The following is an 18750-nucleotide window of genomic DNA, read 5'->3' as shown; positions in this document are numbered from 1 at the left end:
GTACATACATTGATTAATCACTCCGTCCACTTAATCTCATTACACCACACACGTTGCACACGTAGTTTGACATGGAATATAAAAGAGTTAATTTTAAACCTAGCATATACACGAGGGGCCTGATGGTGCATGCGACTGGTTGGGGTGATTAATAAATGAGAAAATTTTCAAAGACTTTTGTGCGTGCGTGCGGCTTTCATGCAACGAACAGCGTCTGGAAGTTTCAATCAAAACTTTTTAAATATGTACGCCGGGGCTGCAGTGTGCAGCGGCATTGCTGCACTGGCGCGTTTGCGCAAGTTCAATATTTCCTCAGCAATAAAACAAACGCTGTTTCGCAACGGCTAATTGCATTTTACAACTAATAAGGCTAATTGGTTTGCGGCTCGCTGTGTATAATAGGAAATTGATTGACTTTCGAAATCGATCGACTGTGCGGATAAGGATATTTATATATTTATTCTTATGAAGCGCAGTCGGTAATCGTTGCGTACTTGCGAGACAATGAAGAAAGCGCCTGATGCAGGGGAAGCCCATGTTCGAGATTATTGAAACGGTACATAATCAGCCTCGAGTCAACTATATATCGCGACTATGACACAATCCGCGATAGTACAAAAAATATACTCGATAAGACAACGCTTCCCGCAACCTGACAGATAACCGTTCGGCCGTACCGATATATATCTCCATTGACTTACCGCGCTGAATCAGCGCTAATTTTATTACCCTCTCCGGCGAAAAAGCAAAACTCCGGAAAATTGCCAAGTCTCACAGCTGCTGCAGGTATAAAATTCACATCGCGCCGGGCAAATATTCTCCGATTCAGCGCCGATATCACGTGGCACTCGCGACTTGGCCCAGTTTCAGTGCATTTGTCACGCGTATTAGCAATTTCATTGCGTCCAGCGCATGTGTGTGCATCTGGGGTGCGCTGCGCCGGGGCCTATAATGTAAAGAGAGCGACGACGACGGCGGTAGAGAGAAGGAAAAGGAGCGCGGATGAAATCGCACGCGCGACCCAATTGCAACTTGAGGCCTCTGCGCGTTTGCGCTACCCTATACACACTCGTGTATATAAGCGTAGAGAGATTGCGAGGCCTATCGCGGGCTGGATCTTGTGCCGTGGCGTTAACGTGATTTTGCTTTTCAGATAGCCGCCATGCGCGTGTAAGCTTTATGATTCGGGACGATCGATCGACGCGAGAGATTTTCAGAGTGTAGAGGATGTTCCGATACCGTCGATCTTGACGATTAAAGACGAATGGGAAAATAATCCGCATTTATAAGTCATTGTTCTCGAGCGCGTTTCGTATTTCTCTATACGTGACACACGCGCGCGCAATCATCAGAAGGAAAAGAAACGAATGCATCAGCGATAAAGCAATATCTATTAATACTCCTTGCCGAGTATGGATCGTACTTGATTAAAAAAAAATAAAAAATCAATATTTTTAACTCCGATTTCTCTCTGCGCTTGTAAGAAATTGGCGATGGACAACTGCGCAGTTGCCCGAGCGCTGAAATGCGGTTGTACTTGGTTGTTTTTTGTCTCGCGCGCGCATTTGTATGAAACGAGGTAAATATATGCATGAATTATCCCGCGATATAGCATACGAGTGCCATTTGTTGTTATTTTCTTCTCGAAAGTTGACGAAGCTCGAGTATTATATTATTTCCAACATTTGCAAATCTCGTCGCGGAGCGAACGAAAAAAGTCCACACGCGTTCTCGGAAGTCTCGCGAGCATGAAACGCGAGCTCGTCAACGTCAGAGCGTCCGCACACGCGTGGCGAGAGAAAATCGGCGCGATAAGGACACGCGCGAGCCCTTAGCGCTCGTGTCTGATGATGCGCGATTATCACCGCCCTACACCTCGTGCCGAAGTTCGCGCGTGGTTTGCTCAGGGTTAATATTTGCTCTTATAACGATGAATAAGGGAAACGAGTTTAGCGCTTTTTATAGCTGGAGGGTGCACGCGTGCCTTCGATAAGTTGGGATATACGCTGAACTCAATTATAATAACTCGCTCGGATGACAATTTGCAAAATCGATTGAAAAAACAGCTGTTACAATTTAGGTCAAAGATCTCGGCGAATCACGCGCTTGGTACGTGCCAGGCTCAAAGAGTCACCCAGGCGGAGCGCACTGGCATCACGTGTACACCTTCGTACTGTGAACTTAGAGTGCATCGCCTACGCACGCGCGCGCCGCCTTCGCCGCATAGTTACCCGACACCCACGTGCGGAACCGTCGAAAAGTGCTAGAATTGAAAATATTCCGGCGCACGTCTGCCGAGTTTCTCCGCACACGTCATTTCTGCAAGACGGACGTAGCGATTCGGTAAAACAGTCCGCGTTGAATTATGCGATAATCGATTTGAACGCAGAGCTTCGGAGAATTAATCCTGTGATACCGGCGTCCAATGAAGTCAAATCCGTCATTGATTGTCTCGCGCACGGTGACGTCAGGCATAATATTATGCAACCCTTTTATGCTCGCCTGTATAATACAGCTGCTCATTAGCACCTTTCTCTGCTGTTCGTCATTGCATTTTAGACGGGATGTCGTGGGTTGGTGTATATGTAAGTTATACGTCTCGTTTGAACTATAGTTGACGAACTTTTAAATGTTGTAACGGTTACAGTGGACAAAATTGCATAATGCGCCTTTACGTCACTTGACAATCGACGGCAAGTTTAATTGTATTACACGTCACCAAGACAAGACAATTTACCAGAACTATATCGCAGACGCCTGAGCCGATTGCTATCTTGGATGGCATTGTATTTCTTACGTCTAAATAGTATCACACTTTTGTTTCTCCTCCAAGACTCAAAGATTATTTGAAGAGTCAACAGGTTGTAGAAAAGCTAGAAATCGCAAAAAAAATTATTTTTCACACATTCACTCACGTGAGTATGACGCGTAACTCCTTACGTGCGTATGTTTTTGTATTAAACAGGGAAGGATAAGTTCATAGGCCTGCAATAATGCACGTGATGGCTGCATAACTTATAAGTCATCGAAATGTCAACGCTCGCGACTAGTTTTAAAACACGTTTCAGTTAATTGGGCTGATGCTTATTGAAATTCACGAAGCAAAGACATATACCGGCTCTGATAAGCTGTTGAGCAGCGTCATTAAAATGCATAACTGAAATCTATAGTGTGTCCCGTTGGGGATAATTATTCAGTATATTTAATATCGTTGTCATTATTATTTTTCTAGAAAAATAACAAAAATATTCGCGCGCAACCGCCTTTGTGGTTGAACATACTAGAAATTTTACAATTTTACAAAACCTTACGTCCGCATAGATTTTTTAGTTCATTGCCACTTGCGAGTGCTTCAAGAGTGTTTGCACAACTTAAAAAACTATTTACCAGAGATAAACCACCAAGTGTATCATCTGTCTTCCTAACTCGTGAAGCGATCAAATATTTACGAAATTTGAATAATCACTCTTACCATATCAAGATTGTTCATACCGAGTTATCATATTCACCTAAATAGTTTTTGTTCAAAATATACCCGTCAGTACCCGCAAGCTCTCGTGGGCGAGCGTCCAGGTGTTACGAGGCCTGGCGCCATCCCAACGGCGCAAAGGTGACGTGCGTCGACGTACACTCCTGCCATGCAATTGACTGGAATCGTCCCGGACGTCAAAGACAATGTCCCGAGTTTTCGATATTACGCGTCGTTGCACGAGCCCAGACTTCGGGAGACAATGAGACCCGCGAAAAATAATTAGACGGTTGTCCGAGCTCCCTTCTACTCGCTGCTGACGCGTTTTGTATTACTGCATTGTACCATTCTATCGCTCAGGAGCATTTTATTGTTGGGGTGAATGCTCGGGACATAAGGGAGCATCATGGGTTCGCGTATTCAAATTCTGTTCTGATGTACAAAAGGACAATAACACGAGTTGTTAATCAAAAGCTCGTCACGAGACTCGCAAGATTTTTGAAACAATATTAGTCTTTTCCGATAAAGATAATGTTTGAAAGTGGCTAATTAATGCAAATTCTGTGCGAGTCTCCGTACTCAATGACAAGTCAGACAAAAAGATAATACTCTTTGATGACGTGGGAACGTCATGCAGTGCAAACGATACAACAATGTAATGGCCTGATTTTCTAATTCATTTAATTTCAAACAATCCTTTAGTTACAATCCATTTGCATACTCATAACGTTTATGTAATGACATTTTCCGAGATTTCGGCAGTACTTTGCTAAATTTTAATCGCCGAAGCTTCTTATCTGTAATGGATGCATATAAAAGGCACTTGAAAAAAAAGTATAAATAAGTATTAATAAATACTCTGCCATCGATAAGAATGAATTTCACAATAATAACTGATCGATAACGAATCCATCCATCATCGATAAATCCCAGAAAATTATACAGTCATCAAAACCAATTCATTGAGAATATGCACTCGACAATCCATGGCAAGCATGACAATTCTAAAAAGTATAAACAGCACTATCATTATCGAATATCGATGCTCGGCGAGTCACAAGGTCTAGGTGACATTCGTCGACTGACATACCTTCTCGTGAAAACACCAATCAACTGCACGCGTGTGAATGTTTCTTTTCTCAAAACACACACCCGAGTTGCGCGACAGCGCTTAACAATCGGCCGTCGAAAAAGCTGCATCTCTCGTCCAAGGCCATTCCACGTCTAGCCTGGTACAAGCCATCACCTCTCCAAGAGTCAACAGTCTCCGAACACAATAGCCCGACGCGTTTCGTCTGCGTTTCGTCGTCTCTTGGTGACAGTTTACACCTAGCGCGTGACTTTTACGATAAAACGGAAGATAAACGCAGTCTGTTCGTCAGATGACTCGCGCACAAAGTTATTGCACCCCATCGCGCGTAACGTCCATACCGCCTTGACGTCAATGTCATCTTCCCGTCGAATCTGCACTCGATCACGTCACAAAGAGACGATACGCTACCTATAGAGCATCTCATCCCGTGACGTGTATCCATCAGGGAAGAGATATCGAGCGCGAGCTATGTTTAGCGACGGTATTGCTCGATAAACTTACGCTAAATTTAGAAGACTAAGAGAAGAAGCTGTATCGCCGGATGAGCTTCTGCGATCCGAAGCAGCATCGGCGTCAAGCTGTGCCCGCTCGTCCAATCGATCGCCGGGGAATATCAATGTTGTTACCGGCGAAGGTTGTTACGTGATGTCGATACGGGAATTGGTGCGGAAAATCAGGCAGCTGATGCGCTGCTCTCCGCGATGTTCAGATGACGACAATAGCAACGCGCTCGTTAGCGATTGCCTGAACGATGATACAACGAAGGTGCGGTCATGCGGGCTTTTGCGCGGATCCAATCGCTCTCTTTCTCTCTGTGTGACGAAAGCGGATGGTATTGTAGGTTACGTAACCTAGGATGAGAGCTTACACGAGCTTTCGATTTCTGCCGCCGATAACGGGAATAGCGTTGCACAGCATCCGTTGGAAAAATCGGTAGCTGCAGCGCAGCACATTAATTAACGCCCGTACGAATCATCCGCTTGCAGTTTAGATTTATTGCCGCCGCATCTGACGTATGGCTCGATAATTCATTTTTATTACAGTATGCTAATGCAAGATTTTACTGCAGCGATTAATCCCTATCGTGATCTATGTGTGGATTTTTTCCACGAGCTTTCAATAACAGATGATTTCATTGAAATTATCTTATTCCGCTGGTAATAGTCTTCCAATGACACTGCATAATTAAATCGAATTTATTGCATAAATATTCAGGAACGCCGATGAAAACCCTGTGGCACGAAAGGGGCGAGAGCGAATTCTAGAACGTCACGCACACTTTTTTATTGCCTACCCGCGGCTTAATTCATCATCATCAAACTCAAGGGCCGCCGCGTGCGAAGGTCACCTCGTACCGTGATACACTTTCATTTCGTGTCTCGCGAGAATTTTCATTTTTATAAACCTTGTATTCCAGAATCTACGCATTCGATAAGTTCAAGGCGCTGTCTCTAATCTCCGTCTCATTATACTATCCCGAGTCGCGCAAATATTTTTGAGAGTTTCTCTTCGATTCGTAATATCTCCAGCCGCTCTGTATCGCTATCAGGCGAAACACGCCTTCTCCCTCTCGAATGATCGAAAGGCGAAGAAAAGATAAAAAAAGTGGTTACTAAGCGCGTGAGAGTCTCGGTCCTCGAGAAAAGTGCTATTGACCTTGCTCGCAACGATCGAATTGTGCGTGTCGCCAGCAGCACCGAATTCGCAAATGCTCCGTATGACGCAAATGGAGGCATTGAACCGTCCACCGGAATTTCATTAATTGCTACACTAAGCTCGCCTCGCAGCTACAAAATTCAAACGAGAATATTTATATCGGGTTATGGAAAATTGCGCTGTAGCACTCGTTTAAGGTAGAGCAAGATCGTCTATGTACTCCGCGTGAGAATAATCTCGCGTGTTTGTACGACTCAGATTATCGTCGAAAAAAAGACGAACCGTAAGAAAACGCAAACGATAAGCCGCAGTTATCAATGAGAAACTGCCATCCGCACCGCTACTGCGGTCAAATCGTCTCCTCCACTTGCGCCTTCTCAAAGCTGTTGCTTCTTTAATTATCGGCCTAACTTCGCTCGAGTTCCTAAAAATTCGAGTTGCGTATAATAACAGATCGACGCACCTGGACAAGAATACCGCATTACAGTTGAAAAGCACGTGTCCGCAAGACATCCGTCTCTCCGTAGCTCGAAATAGCTTTCGCCCAGTATAATCAGCTGACAATCGCACCAAAAGGAATTTCTACCCGATCAATGACGATGTACGTTATTACGAATCTTTAAATGAAAATAAAGTAGTTATAGCATGAGTGGTTCAAAGCAGTTGACATAGCGGGGCAATTTTGTCTCGATTAGCACACCGCTATATTTAGCCTCGGCTCCGTAGATAAGGATGCGGGAAATGGAAAAACGCCTATGCGCTACCTACATTCGCTTTCAGTCATTAGAGAGCAGTCCAAAACTGTTCTGATTTTGCGAGCTCGCGCTGCACATTTCTCCGTGTACAACTATACATATCGACACCGACGTATACATCGCTGCAGTGGCAATTTCGCCTGCAGTATACCTGCACAGCGTCGTCTATTCTCGGCGCTGGGTTCGGTATAGCTAAGCTTCTTTAATGCACACCTCTTCGATAATACTCGGCGAGAGCGAACGAGAGTGGAGACCCAGATAAAGACTACGGCGGCAACGCGCCTTCTTGGGCTATTTCTGGCGCGGATAATCTAGCGGGCCGGTCAATCCTCCGGCGGTCGCCGGCTATTTATAGAACATCGGGCAGGTTGTACGCGCACTTCTCTGCAAGTATATTCTTTTTTCGTCCTCCGGCTATAGCCGCGCGCAAAAGTGCACCTCTATGTGCATGCGTATGTGTCGCAGGGCTCTTTTTCTCGAGAGGGATCGACTTAATCGACGGCGCTACCTTCCCTTCGTTCGTTCATTCCAGCGCGCGAGTGTTTTGCTGCAGAGTTGATTGCCACCGCGATGCAGGGATCAACGCGCTTATACGATAACATTTCGCCGAAGATTTCGGGAGACGTTGCGGGGTATTGATCGCGAAAGAGATATTTATATTTAGAATCGAGGACCGCGGAAGATTTCATTTCCATTGTTTGCGGAGTGTAATCAGTGCGCCTGAATAACGATTCCGGTGCCGCTCTCCTTTTTTCCTTATCGTGTAAACAACGCGGCGCCGTCCGATTCCGAAGATAAGCTGCTCCGATCCGATGCGAGGTGACTGACTGATACTCATTAGTCCTCGCTCTCTAGTCAAATAGAACGAAAATTCTAGCAGGTCTCGAGGAGTCTACGCCTGCCTAAGTTCGTTGCACTTGATCGGGCATTGAGCGATCTAACTCGGGAGAGAGAAATAGCTTTGTTGTGTTGTGCTCCTTGGTTTCGATGCCATTCACGGCGAGCAAACTGGTTCCGTCGATTGCTTTTCTTCCTGTTTGCACGTCGACGTCTGCGCCGCACATGTGCCTCGGCGAAGGAAGAGCGGAGACAATGCGACTTTTCCGTCCCGATGCAGCGTTTGTTTTGCTTCTGGAAGAACACAGGGCACCATCTGGGATATTAATAATCGGGAAAATATTTCGCTTCCGGAGTAGCCGCGACAAAGAGCAGCTGGAGCCAGATGTACCACACGATACACCGGCCGATCGATCAGCCCCCCCCCCCAGGTGACTGGGTAAGTAGGCTAGGCCGCAACCATGGCTACGATGGTCGTCACACACAACGCGAAGATTATAGGGTCAAAGTCAAGTGTACCATGCCAGGGCTGTCTCGCTATTCTTGATCCATCGCGAAAGCCACAAAGCGAGGAAAATCCTTCGCGGCCGCGCCGCCACAACACGCGCTTATTATCAACGGGTGTCGCTCGCTCGCGCGACCAATTGATCGCAGAGCGATCCGCGCGACGAGGCTACCTATGACGCGTGGAGCTCCAAAAATAAAGGCTCGGACTGCGAGAGGGAACGCGAGTCGAGCAGAATCTCGGGCAACAACTGATAGCCGCGTCGAGGTGTTATACACATACGCGGGGCAGGAGGAGGCGATCGAGATTACTTCCAGGAAGGAAGCCGATCGCGGCTTTACGGCTGCTTTGTTGAGGCTGCAGCTCGCGGTCATTTGCGATTTTTCGCTTCGCCGAACTTGAAATCGGATGCACGCGTTATATTTTTCCCTCGAGCCCAATGGCGGTCATTCGCAACTCGAGAATCGCGCGCGTCTTGTAGAAATGATGGAGCGTTTAATTTGGAGCTTAAATTGAAACTCGTTGCGCAAGGAAGCAACGGAAATACACTCCACGCGCGCGCGATAACAACGGACAAGCTCTAATTTTATCTCCACTCTCGCACGCACGTGAGTCGTGCCGCAGCGAGCTTTAATTGTACTTCGAGTGTACCTCGAGCCGCAGAAGCGAGTAATAGCGCCCAACGAGAGGCCCTGACGGTTCACGTTTCGTAATTAGCTCGAGGACTCGGGACAGGAGTAGCTGCACTGCTGCCGCGTGTCGAGCACGTGGTCCGGGACTGCTGGCGTGGAATAGTCCGCTTCGGAGGATCGCGTTGATGGGCTTCTTCAGCTGGCGGACCGGAAAGTTTCTCGCGCTCGCGCACAGCCTGCCACCCTAGGAAAGTTCCCACCCCCGCGGAGCTTTTCGCCGCGAGCGCCGCAGGAAACGACCACGCTCCGATGCCAGTGGAAAACAAGCCTGCTATAGTATATACGGAATTGATCTGATTTCGATCGACTAGTGCGATGGGATGAAATGGAATTGAGAATTGAGAACATTGTATGCGCTTATAAATAGAATGTTTTGCTTGGCGATATAATCGAATGAGCTGCCTGCCGTTTGTTGCCGAAATCAAACAACGAGGTACACAGTCTCGATCAGGACAAATTGACGGATTATTAGGACTCGGCGTCTAGACGCGAATTGACGGCTACGGGGCTTTGACCTTCAATTTTGGGCCCGATCAGTTTCATCGACGCCGATTTTTATAGCTGCATCTGCGGGCGCTTTCTACCGTGCGACTTTGACGATTTCTTCAGCTATAGTGCTGTGTCAATGAGGCAGCTGCAATCCACTGGCGAAACGCGATATTTTTTGCGGCTGTTTCACTCGCTACGCGCCGCTCGTCCGTCATCCGAAGTAACGTGTGTATGATCGGGACAATGTCGGCTGTCGTTGAAATGTTTTCACGACGATCGATCGTCAGCCGCTGCACGTGTTTATCGGCAAATCGTCTGAAAGTAATCTTCGAGGAAATATTGTTGCAGCGAGCGCTTATCTTAAAATAATAAAATTCGCAAACTTTATCTTTCGTCACCTTTGATCGTGCGCTCTTCGGTTGATTGAATCGCCTAAACGGCGTTTGCGTCATTCTAGAACCCACCAAACTCGAAAGAATATTCGGATGTTATACCCCTGTGGCATCGGCCCATGAAAAGACCTCCGAGGAAGAAACTGGTTCCTGTCCAACTCAACCTACTTTCGCCCCCGCCGACAGACGCGACGCACCCCCGACAAAAATGACAAAATCAATTAAGAAATAATGCCGAAAAAAAGCCGACTGGGCGCATCGGAAAAGGGGACACGCTTATCTGTACGCGCATACGCTCCCAGAGGAAGCGTGCAAGGCGTTGCTAGGCTACCCGCCTGCGGATCCTCTCGGATTTCCTAGGGCTGCTACTGCAGCCCACGGGGTGCGTACGTGCCTGCGATCAGCTGTAGGAAAAGTTTCTCCTGCCGCGCGTGGAGCCGAGCGACTGATGCACGGCTTCTGTGGACGGACGCACCGCGATGATGACGCGCGAGCAGACCTACTTTTTCCCCCAGCCGCAGCGAGGGGGTAGAAGTTTTTATTCCGCTGTTAGCTTTTGGATATGTGGGTCAGACTTGTGTCAAGATTTGGCGGCTGGGATTGTTATGCGATTGTATTGGGTAACGCTGTGGCGTTAATTTCGACTGTTGTTATTCTTTATTCAGCTGTAATTAGAGGGAGAGAGGAGAGCGTGACGATTGAAGTTGACAGCTCGAGGCGATGCAATTTTCAAATGTCTTTTTAATTCAATTCGCCTGGCTTTATTTCGGGAAGCTCGCGGTATGTGATTAAATTGCGTTTATTTTTATACGATTCTTCGATTTTCTTTATTAAATGGGACCTGATGATGCACGATTCTCGCTTAACCTACTTTTATGCCTTAACTTTCTCATCTGCGCGGATTTCTTTTATACGTTTGATCATACCTTTCATTTTCTCTTATCTCCAGCTTCTCCGCGAGATGCACAAGCCATACAAACTCGAATTTATTTATTGTTCGTTTTCGATAAATTAAATTTTACCTAAGGTGTAGACGAGTGCCGAACTTTCCCACACGCGCTGCTGCGATCAGAAGTAAAAAAAATAAAGAAGCCAGCGTATAGATAAGCGCCGCGAAACAAATCGCATAACTGGAACTTTCGAAAAAATAAACCTTCACCGTTATAACTTCGCCTCTTCATCAATAATTACCTTCAAAAAGAAATACACAGTCGAGCGTATAGGCGGCGAGTGCGGAAAAAGAGAGGAACACGCGGCTAACCCGTGTACGCGCGCTCGTGTATTGTACATACACATGCATGCACACACGAATACGAGAAGATCCTCGAGCGAGATTGCGGCGCTTCTTTTTGCGCGCCGGCGTTTTTTTCCTGCCAAATATAGTTAGCCCCGCGAGAGTCGGCTCTTTCACTCTTTCGAGCTCGCGTCGCACGCTGTATGTGTATGTATGCGCGCCGGGATTCCTCGTTAAGAGCGCGAGTGGGCCACGCGAATACGACATGACAGTTCCGAAAACGAGTACCCGCTATATGCGCTGGAATACTTTTATTTTTCAAGAAGTGCCGCGACCGCTCAATTTAACGTGGAGTTAAGCATTATTTCGACCTGTCGTTTATCGTACATAGGTATTATAAGCTTACTCGAATATTCCGAGGATTTTCAAAAGCGTTTCCCATGACGCGAGGGCATAATATCTCGGCGCTATCGATGAAAAACCTCGTCGATTTTTCACGAAGCCCGCTCCATCCGACAAAGGCGCCTACGTGTACAGCCCTGCCTCGAAAAGGGTCGCTTGGTCGAGGCGGTGGCCGCGCTGCAACGTGTTATTCTTTCGTGAGAATCGACCGCCCTGCAGCAGCAGCCCGAGAGACGTTAACGGAATCCAGCTCCCGCGTTGCCGACTGCTTCTCCTCGGGAGAATTTTATGGTCGTCTAAAAAATGTTTCTCTGGATTTTTGTACGTTTGAAATTTTGCAGGAATTTGACGCACTTGCGTATAGGGAAATCCAAAATGATCGCATTATATCTCAAATACTCGAGCAAATATTGAAATTGTTAAACACACGAGGGTGTACGTTCAAACGTTCACAAATCGCTCATCGATTAAATAGCGCGAAACGTTTACACGCCCGAACGTTTGCTCAGGTCAAAATATTTGCCAGAGATTCGCTTCGCATGCTCGCTGTGCTGAACCCATCGAAACGCGTGTATACGTGCGGCTTCATACGACTGTCGTTATATGCTACGAAGTGTGTGTATCTTTTCTGAAAAAACGCCATCTCGACGACCGAGCAAACTCAACAGGTATGCAAATACGACGATTAATTAACATTCCAATTGAATAGTATTATTGCAAATTAGGCGTTGGCGAACTGCACAAGTTATCGCAATAACAAAAATCGTCGCTATACACCCAACGCACGCGATACTGCAGCATTTTTCCCGCTGCAATCGCATCGGATATGCGCGAAGCTTCAAAAACAAATAAATCTCTCCCAGCAACATTTTTATTCCATTTGCGTCCGTCGTACGTACCACTCCTCTTCTGCCATTATCTCTCCCTTCGTCTGCGCGCGTCTTCCCTTCCTGCACCGTGTATAGCCAGAGGAATAGGCGCGCAGACTCTCCAGAGCCGAAATATTCGATGAGCCCGTCGAAAGTGTCGGCACACACACTGCACGAGAGGGAGCGGACGGGACGAGCATCTTTTTTTCCTCAGCGCCTTGATCCGCGCCCGCGCCTTTATTACGTGCACGCGAGAGACGGGAAAAAAAAGATCGAGACACTTTTTTTGCTCGCTCTTGGGTTGGGATGCGTCTACTGCTAAGCGGAAGGTTATCGCGTTTCGCCTTACGGGCCGAGAGAGAGAGAGAGAGAGAGAGAGAGAGAGAGAGAGAGAGAGAGAGAGAGAGAGAGAAAGAGAGACGCCTCCGGCGAGATCCTGTTAGGCTGCGTAGGAATACAGACGGAGCGGATGATCGCATTTTGTGCTCTCGTTTGAGGACGATTTGAGATTTTGCTGTTGATTTGTATGTATTATAATATCATTGTGCATAAGTGAGTGAAACATGTTCTACACTTAAGTACTGCTCGCGCGCGTACATTATTGACGGAACAATTTGCAGTCACGCGAAAAATGCACGAGAGAATACTCTAATGAGCTCCACTTGTAAAACGAAGGATAAAATACGAAGAGCGATAATTTGGTTATAATTTTATTAGCCAGTACATAACATTTTGCAAAATTTGCACTTTTCATAGAGCAAAATGCCCGAATAAAAACGCCATTCCTTGGAAGCTCTCAATATTTCACGCCTCCATTAGCGCCAATTTTCCTCGTGTTCCGCAGAACGACTAGAAATGATCTAATGATCCCGTGACGCGTGAAAAATTGTAAAACCGACTCGGTCACGAGACGCGCGCACTCGTTGAATCATCGCGCACGTGTGCACATCTGTCGTCGGGGGCCTATTTATCCTCCGGCGTCTGTACAACAACGATCGCGAAAAATTAAAAAAACAGGAGAGCAGCCGCTTGGTCGCACACACGATCATTTGCTTCGCTCGTGACACCGCGGCGAGGAATAATAAAGAAGCGGGTGAGCGTGTCTATACATGCGAGAGAAGCGGAAAAGCCATTGCGCAACGAGAGGCGAGCTGTTGTAAGAGGTCTCGGAACATAAATTTCGTCGTGATTTTTTGTCTTTTCCGCGGAAAGATCGGCAATCGATTAGAACCGCATGCGTCGATTAGCTAATGCGATTAATTAATCGATCGCTCCGGCCGACAGCGGCTCCGCGCACAGCAGCTGATGTAATTTATCGTATTTGCGCGGGTGTGTAAGTGCATTATTTTTTTATTCGATTCGCAAACTGTGCACACACTATCGCGGCTGTAGTTGCACACGATCAGAGGCGCGAAATGTTTCCTCGTTCATGCGCTGCGAATTGAGCAAGCTTTGATTTTTCACTCGGATGGCGCGAGATACAAAAGATGAGGCGATATTGGTTTATATTATTCGAACTCTCGAGGTCGGTTTTGCGCACTTTTCCTCTGAATATTCATCAATTGCCTGGCGTTTAAAACTTTCTTGAATCAGCGAATCGACGTTTTTCGAAGCGCATCGCGACGAGTCTTATCCGAGCTCATGCACACACGCTGTGTAATCGCGAGGAATGACTGAAACGCCGCTTCTGCATGTGTTCCGAGAAGAGCCTCGTGCAGAAAATTCTGCAATTCTAAGCTTTTCAACCACGACAGGCGATAATCATCGGATAATATTATATACCGTTCGCTAGCGTCTATATTTATACACGCAGGCGCGTAAAAGTCGAAAAAATAACCGATAAATCAGGCTGTAGCCAGAGCTGGTAATCCCATACATCGCTCTCGGTTTTCTTTCTCCATAGTTGCGCGCTGCACACCTCGCGAAACCGTTAATCGAGCGGAGAGTATTCATTTCCACCTCCTTATCGTTTCTCGCAGTCACTTATTCTCATTCTTCCACCGCGAAGTCTATCTTCTATCTCCTGACCTTGGGTAGCTCACCGGGGCAGGGTAACGCACTCCATCGTAGAGAAGACCACAGCGGCATGACGAATCGATCGAATACGCACGTGCGAGGGAAATTACTGCAACGTCGCTGTCCTCAGCATTTTTTGGCACGGAAACCGATCCGCACCGTTGTATAGTGAGATCAGCGTGCGAATGTCCACGGGCCTAAAAAAATGACGACGAGTCGAGCCGTGGCTGTGCACTGACGCAAGCTCACCTCCGTATCTACCTGTATCTATCCGCAAAAGCAAAACAAACATCGCAGAGAGACACATGTATCGCTGCAGAATCTCGCCTTCGTTTACTCGCCAACTGTTACGCCTCGTAGTCTCTCGAGAGTCCTTTGAATTATACAACTTCGCCGGCTAATAATAATAGCCTAGTTATGCTTCGTTGTGAATGTACACTAGATTTCCTCCGAGATTTATCGTCAATTTCTGAATTTTTCATACGAGCTCCAATACAGCGCTTGCGATAAAGATCAAGGACGTGACAAATCGAAATTTAATCAATCGCTATCAATAACGGCAGTTGGTAATGGTTTTTTGAAAAACCTCGTCTATCTATAGTATGTGGTAACAATATTGTAATTAATCGCAATCTGTTGGCTCATCCGAGCGGTCGTTAATAGATCTTCTTAAAAATCGTTGTGTGAAATTGGGTTAGCTCGAGAGATCAATTTCATTATATCTCGAGCTCACGAGCTTCTCGCTATATTATTTCGTAATTCACTTACTCAATGCTCTGTAATTTACAGTTGAAATAAAAATCGCAGGTGTAACATTTTCGCTAAAAAGATTTATCGGCTTGCCGTTGTAAGCTATCCGAAGCACGATTTATCATCGTCGACCAATGAAATATTTAGTCGTTCAAAACGAGCCTCGCGCAAAAATCATCGCCTCAACGTCGATCGATCGACTCGGCTAATGAAATTCCCGCTGATTTTATCGTACGACGCTCCTCCCCTAAAATGAAATCTGCGCGGGCGCAAAAAAGCAGCTCCGCCGCCTTGACACGAAACGCGCAGCTTTACTGCGTCACAGGCAGCCTTAAACGCGGAAACTCACCGCCGCCACTGCTAAAACGAGATCTCGAGCGGCACTTCGCGTCACAACCCCGCTATGTTCCACGGACCGAGTCGGATCCATGGGTACTTCCTCGTCGAGTGACGAGAGGCTCCGCGACGAGTGATGAGGCACGAGTCGCGCTCGCGCGCATAAATATAAGCCGACCTCGCGAGTTTTTCTCGATTTTACCGGTGCTGCTGCTGTCCAGACCAGTCGGGAAAATTTGACCCCAAGAGAGGCTGCGTAGGACGCCGGAGAGAAACAACGACCTTCGGATCATCCTGTGTCCGTTCGAGTTCGTTGATCCTGGCTGCTGCTGGTTCGCTGAGTACTGCGCATTAGACGACGGCGGAAAGATATTTCGGGAATATTCGCTATGCTATTAGGGAGCTTTTATAGCTTTTCTTTTGTTTTTCTCCCCGGGCGTATAAGATTATTCAAAACACCGCGCGAAAGGTGTAACGGCATCGGCTGCTGTTTTTGTTCAACGAGTTACAAGTTTAAATTTAAATCCCCTCGTAAAAGCATGATAAATCCCCGGATACGTGCCACGCAGAGCTCGGAGCTGAAATCCGGCTTAGCCCAGTAAAGCACTCGCTGCGAAAGCTCACTATATACGCAAACACTGTGCATCCTTGCCGGTGGACTCGTCGCGAATTTTCTCGGCTTCTATAAAAGACCAGAATCGCTCGCCGGCCAGATAAAATATTTATAATCCCCGCACACTCCATCTCCGGCGAGAGCATCGCTGCAGTGCAGCAGCTGATGCATTATTGTCGAAGTGCACCGCGCAGACGGGCGCTGAAGAAGCCTTCGAATGCGCAGCACGCGCGCGAACGCCAACGGAAATAGACGTCGCTGCGCTGCGCTCTATAGCCTAGCAGTGCAAACTGCCTTTTATAAGAGAGAAAGAGCGTCTGGCAGTCCTCGGACGATGACAAGCGCCGACGAGCGCTGGCGCATTTCGGGGCCAAAATAACCGGCTCGCAGCGGTGCGCGCGAACACGACGACAAGCGAGAGAGAGGGTGGCATTTTTAGATGGAGAGAAATCGGATATACAGCCGCGGCTTCGATGCTTCCCGAGAGGCTTATTCTTTCTCGAGTAATAACAAACAGCGCAACATGACGATCAATCAAGCGTTGAACCCTATCTTCGACGGCGGAGCACGTCCCACGATCGGAGAAGAAATTTAGAGAAAAATCTCCCGTAAAGAGACGCTTACCTCCTCGTAGACCAGCATCTCTTCGCAACCGTCGTCTTTTTTAACGGTCGACGAGAGATGAATGGAGCCTGCAGCAGCAGCCGTCTCCATCGAATGACGGGGCAGACCTTTTACTCTCGCGCGATCCGGATTCCCGAGAGCTAGCGATCTATAATGCCGAGAACGCGCGCGAGGAACCAGTTCTATCGGTGGGATGGCCGAAGAAATTGGCGAAAAAAAAAACGCGGCATCGCTGGGATATTGATTATCCTCGGAATGGAAAGTTTCACTTTTTTGTCCCGAGCCTCAGTGTTTGTTTCGCGAGTTCGTATCTGATTTGTTTTTCTCGGTTTTACCAAATTGTATCGCCTATCGCGGGGTTTAATGTCAATTACGTCGAGGATGATTTATGGAGAACGAAGAGACCAAACTATCAATCTCGATCGCGCGAGCCAAGCTACAATTTGTCATCTTTCACGTCAGAGCAGCAGTTGGATTACCGAGAAAACGGTCGATAATATACTGGAAAATTGAGGACGCGTTCGCGTAACAAAGGAAATTTCATGTCAGATCAAGACCGACTAATGCAAGTGGTGTATGATAGAAGGCGATTTTAATTGTCTGCGAGCTGAACCTTGAACTTACGTGACGATCTCGCAGCGAGATATGCTCGCTTTAATATCTCGACGTACGCTTTTTTCGCAACAGAAATGATACTCGCGCTATGCTCTGCATTATGTAAGTATACCGTATACACAGTAGTAGGAATACACGACTTCAATAGCGTTAATTGCCGCGCGCATCGCGTGGCAGTGACTTTCAAGTCGGGTCGAAACATCGTCGAGCGACCCGGGAAGAGCTATCAAGGAACACAACGAGCGCAGGACAATTTGAAGATTCTCTCCTTCGACTTCGAAGAAAGAGATTCAGCGTGCGTCGACCCGTCTCCCTGGAATCACCTCCAAAGCAGTCACAGCGATAATTCGGACCTAAAACTGCAGCAGAAGAACCAGCGCGTATAGTCTGCGGTTTTTAGTCGGAGACCGAAGGAGAGGGTATACAGGCAGGTGTTGGCCGACGTTGCAGCAACAGCTTCCACTCGACTAGATTTCTCCTTCTCTCTTCCCTTCTCGCTCTCTCGGCTTGCTTTCATCCCCTGCGCTGCCACTCGGGCTCTCGCGGTGTCGTCGAACCCGAAAGGCCGACGACTTTTTCCGTACACTTACTCTCTTGGCCGGCGGCTGGCTATAGGCCATTTTCTGCCTAAAAAAAAGACAAGAGAGCAGCTCTCGAGGCTCGGCTGTATCACGGCGTGTGTGCGTGTGCGAGAGTGGTGACCTTCGCCGAGTCGAGCCAGGAATGGTCATTAGTTCGTTAGCCCCTTCTTCTTCTTCTCCAGCAGCTTCTTCGCACTGACGAGCTGTGCTTGTGTGTGTGTCGCTGCTGCGCCTTCGGGGCCTTGATCCGAGCTGAGACATGGAATTACAGTTATGGATGGGACATATGATGAGTGCCTTTGTTATGTCCCACTGATCCACATGTGTTTTGACAAAAGCCAAATTTTCAGCTGTTAATCGAATCAGGAGATACGTCGAGCATCCGAAATAGTTCTGATCGTTCTCAGTCGTTTAGGATCCATTAATATGCCAATTTCGTTCAAACGTCGCGCATTGATACAGATCGCCTTTTAACCCAGCTTAATCGAATTTTCTTCAACTCGTCGTCGCTCTAATTCAGTGTCTCAAAACTAAAAAAAGCAGCATGGCATTCCGATCGAGGAAAAGACGATTATACAAGAGACGATATACTCGCATCGGTTCAGCCGAAGGAATAACAAATCAATCGCGATATCTACAACGTCACTGCCGCCGCCGCGCATCGGATCAGAAGTTCAGTCCATCTCTCACTCCCCGCAATTGTCCGTTAACGCGAGCCTCGCAACGTGACTGTATTTTTTCTACCTCGAGAATTCCTCGTTGCGGCCCCGATTCGTTCATCCCGAATTATCCTTTAAGCTAAGCATCGTCTTATCGATCTTG

The 18750-nt window shown here is 47.3% G+C and overlaps 1 protein-coding gene across 13 annotated transcripts in view; it reads left to right on the top strand.

Annotated features, from left to right (window-relative positions):
• Positions 1 to 18750, top strand: part of LOC100679976 — a 118845-nt gene that overhangs the window by 72046 nt on the left and 28049 nt on the right. The window lies entirely within an intron of this gene.

The sequence above is a fragment of the Nasonia vitripennis genome, chromosome 5, assembly GCF_009193385.2.
Source record: "Nasonia vitripennis strain AsymCx chromosome 5, Nvit_psr_1.1, whole genome shotgun sequence".
Classification (NCBI taxonomy): domain Eukaryota; kingdom Metazoa; phylum Arthropoda; class Insecta; order Hymenoptera; family Pteromalidae; genus Nasonia; species Nasonia vitripennis.
This window is presented reverse-complemented; position numbering and strand designations above follow the sequence as displayed.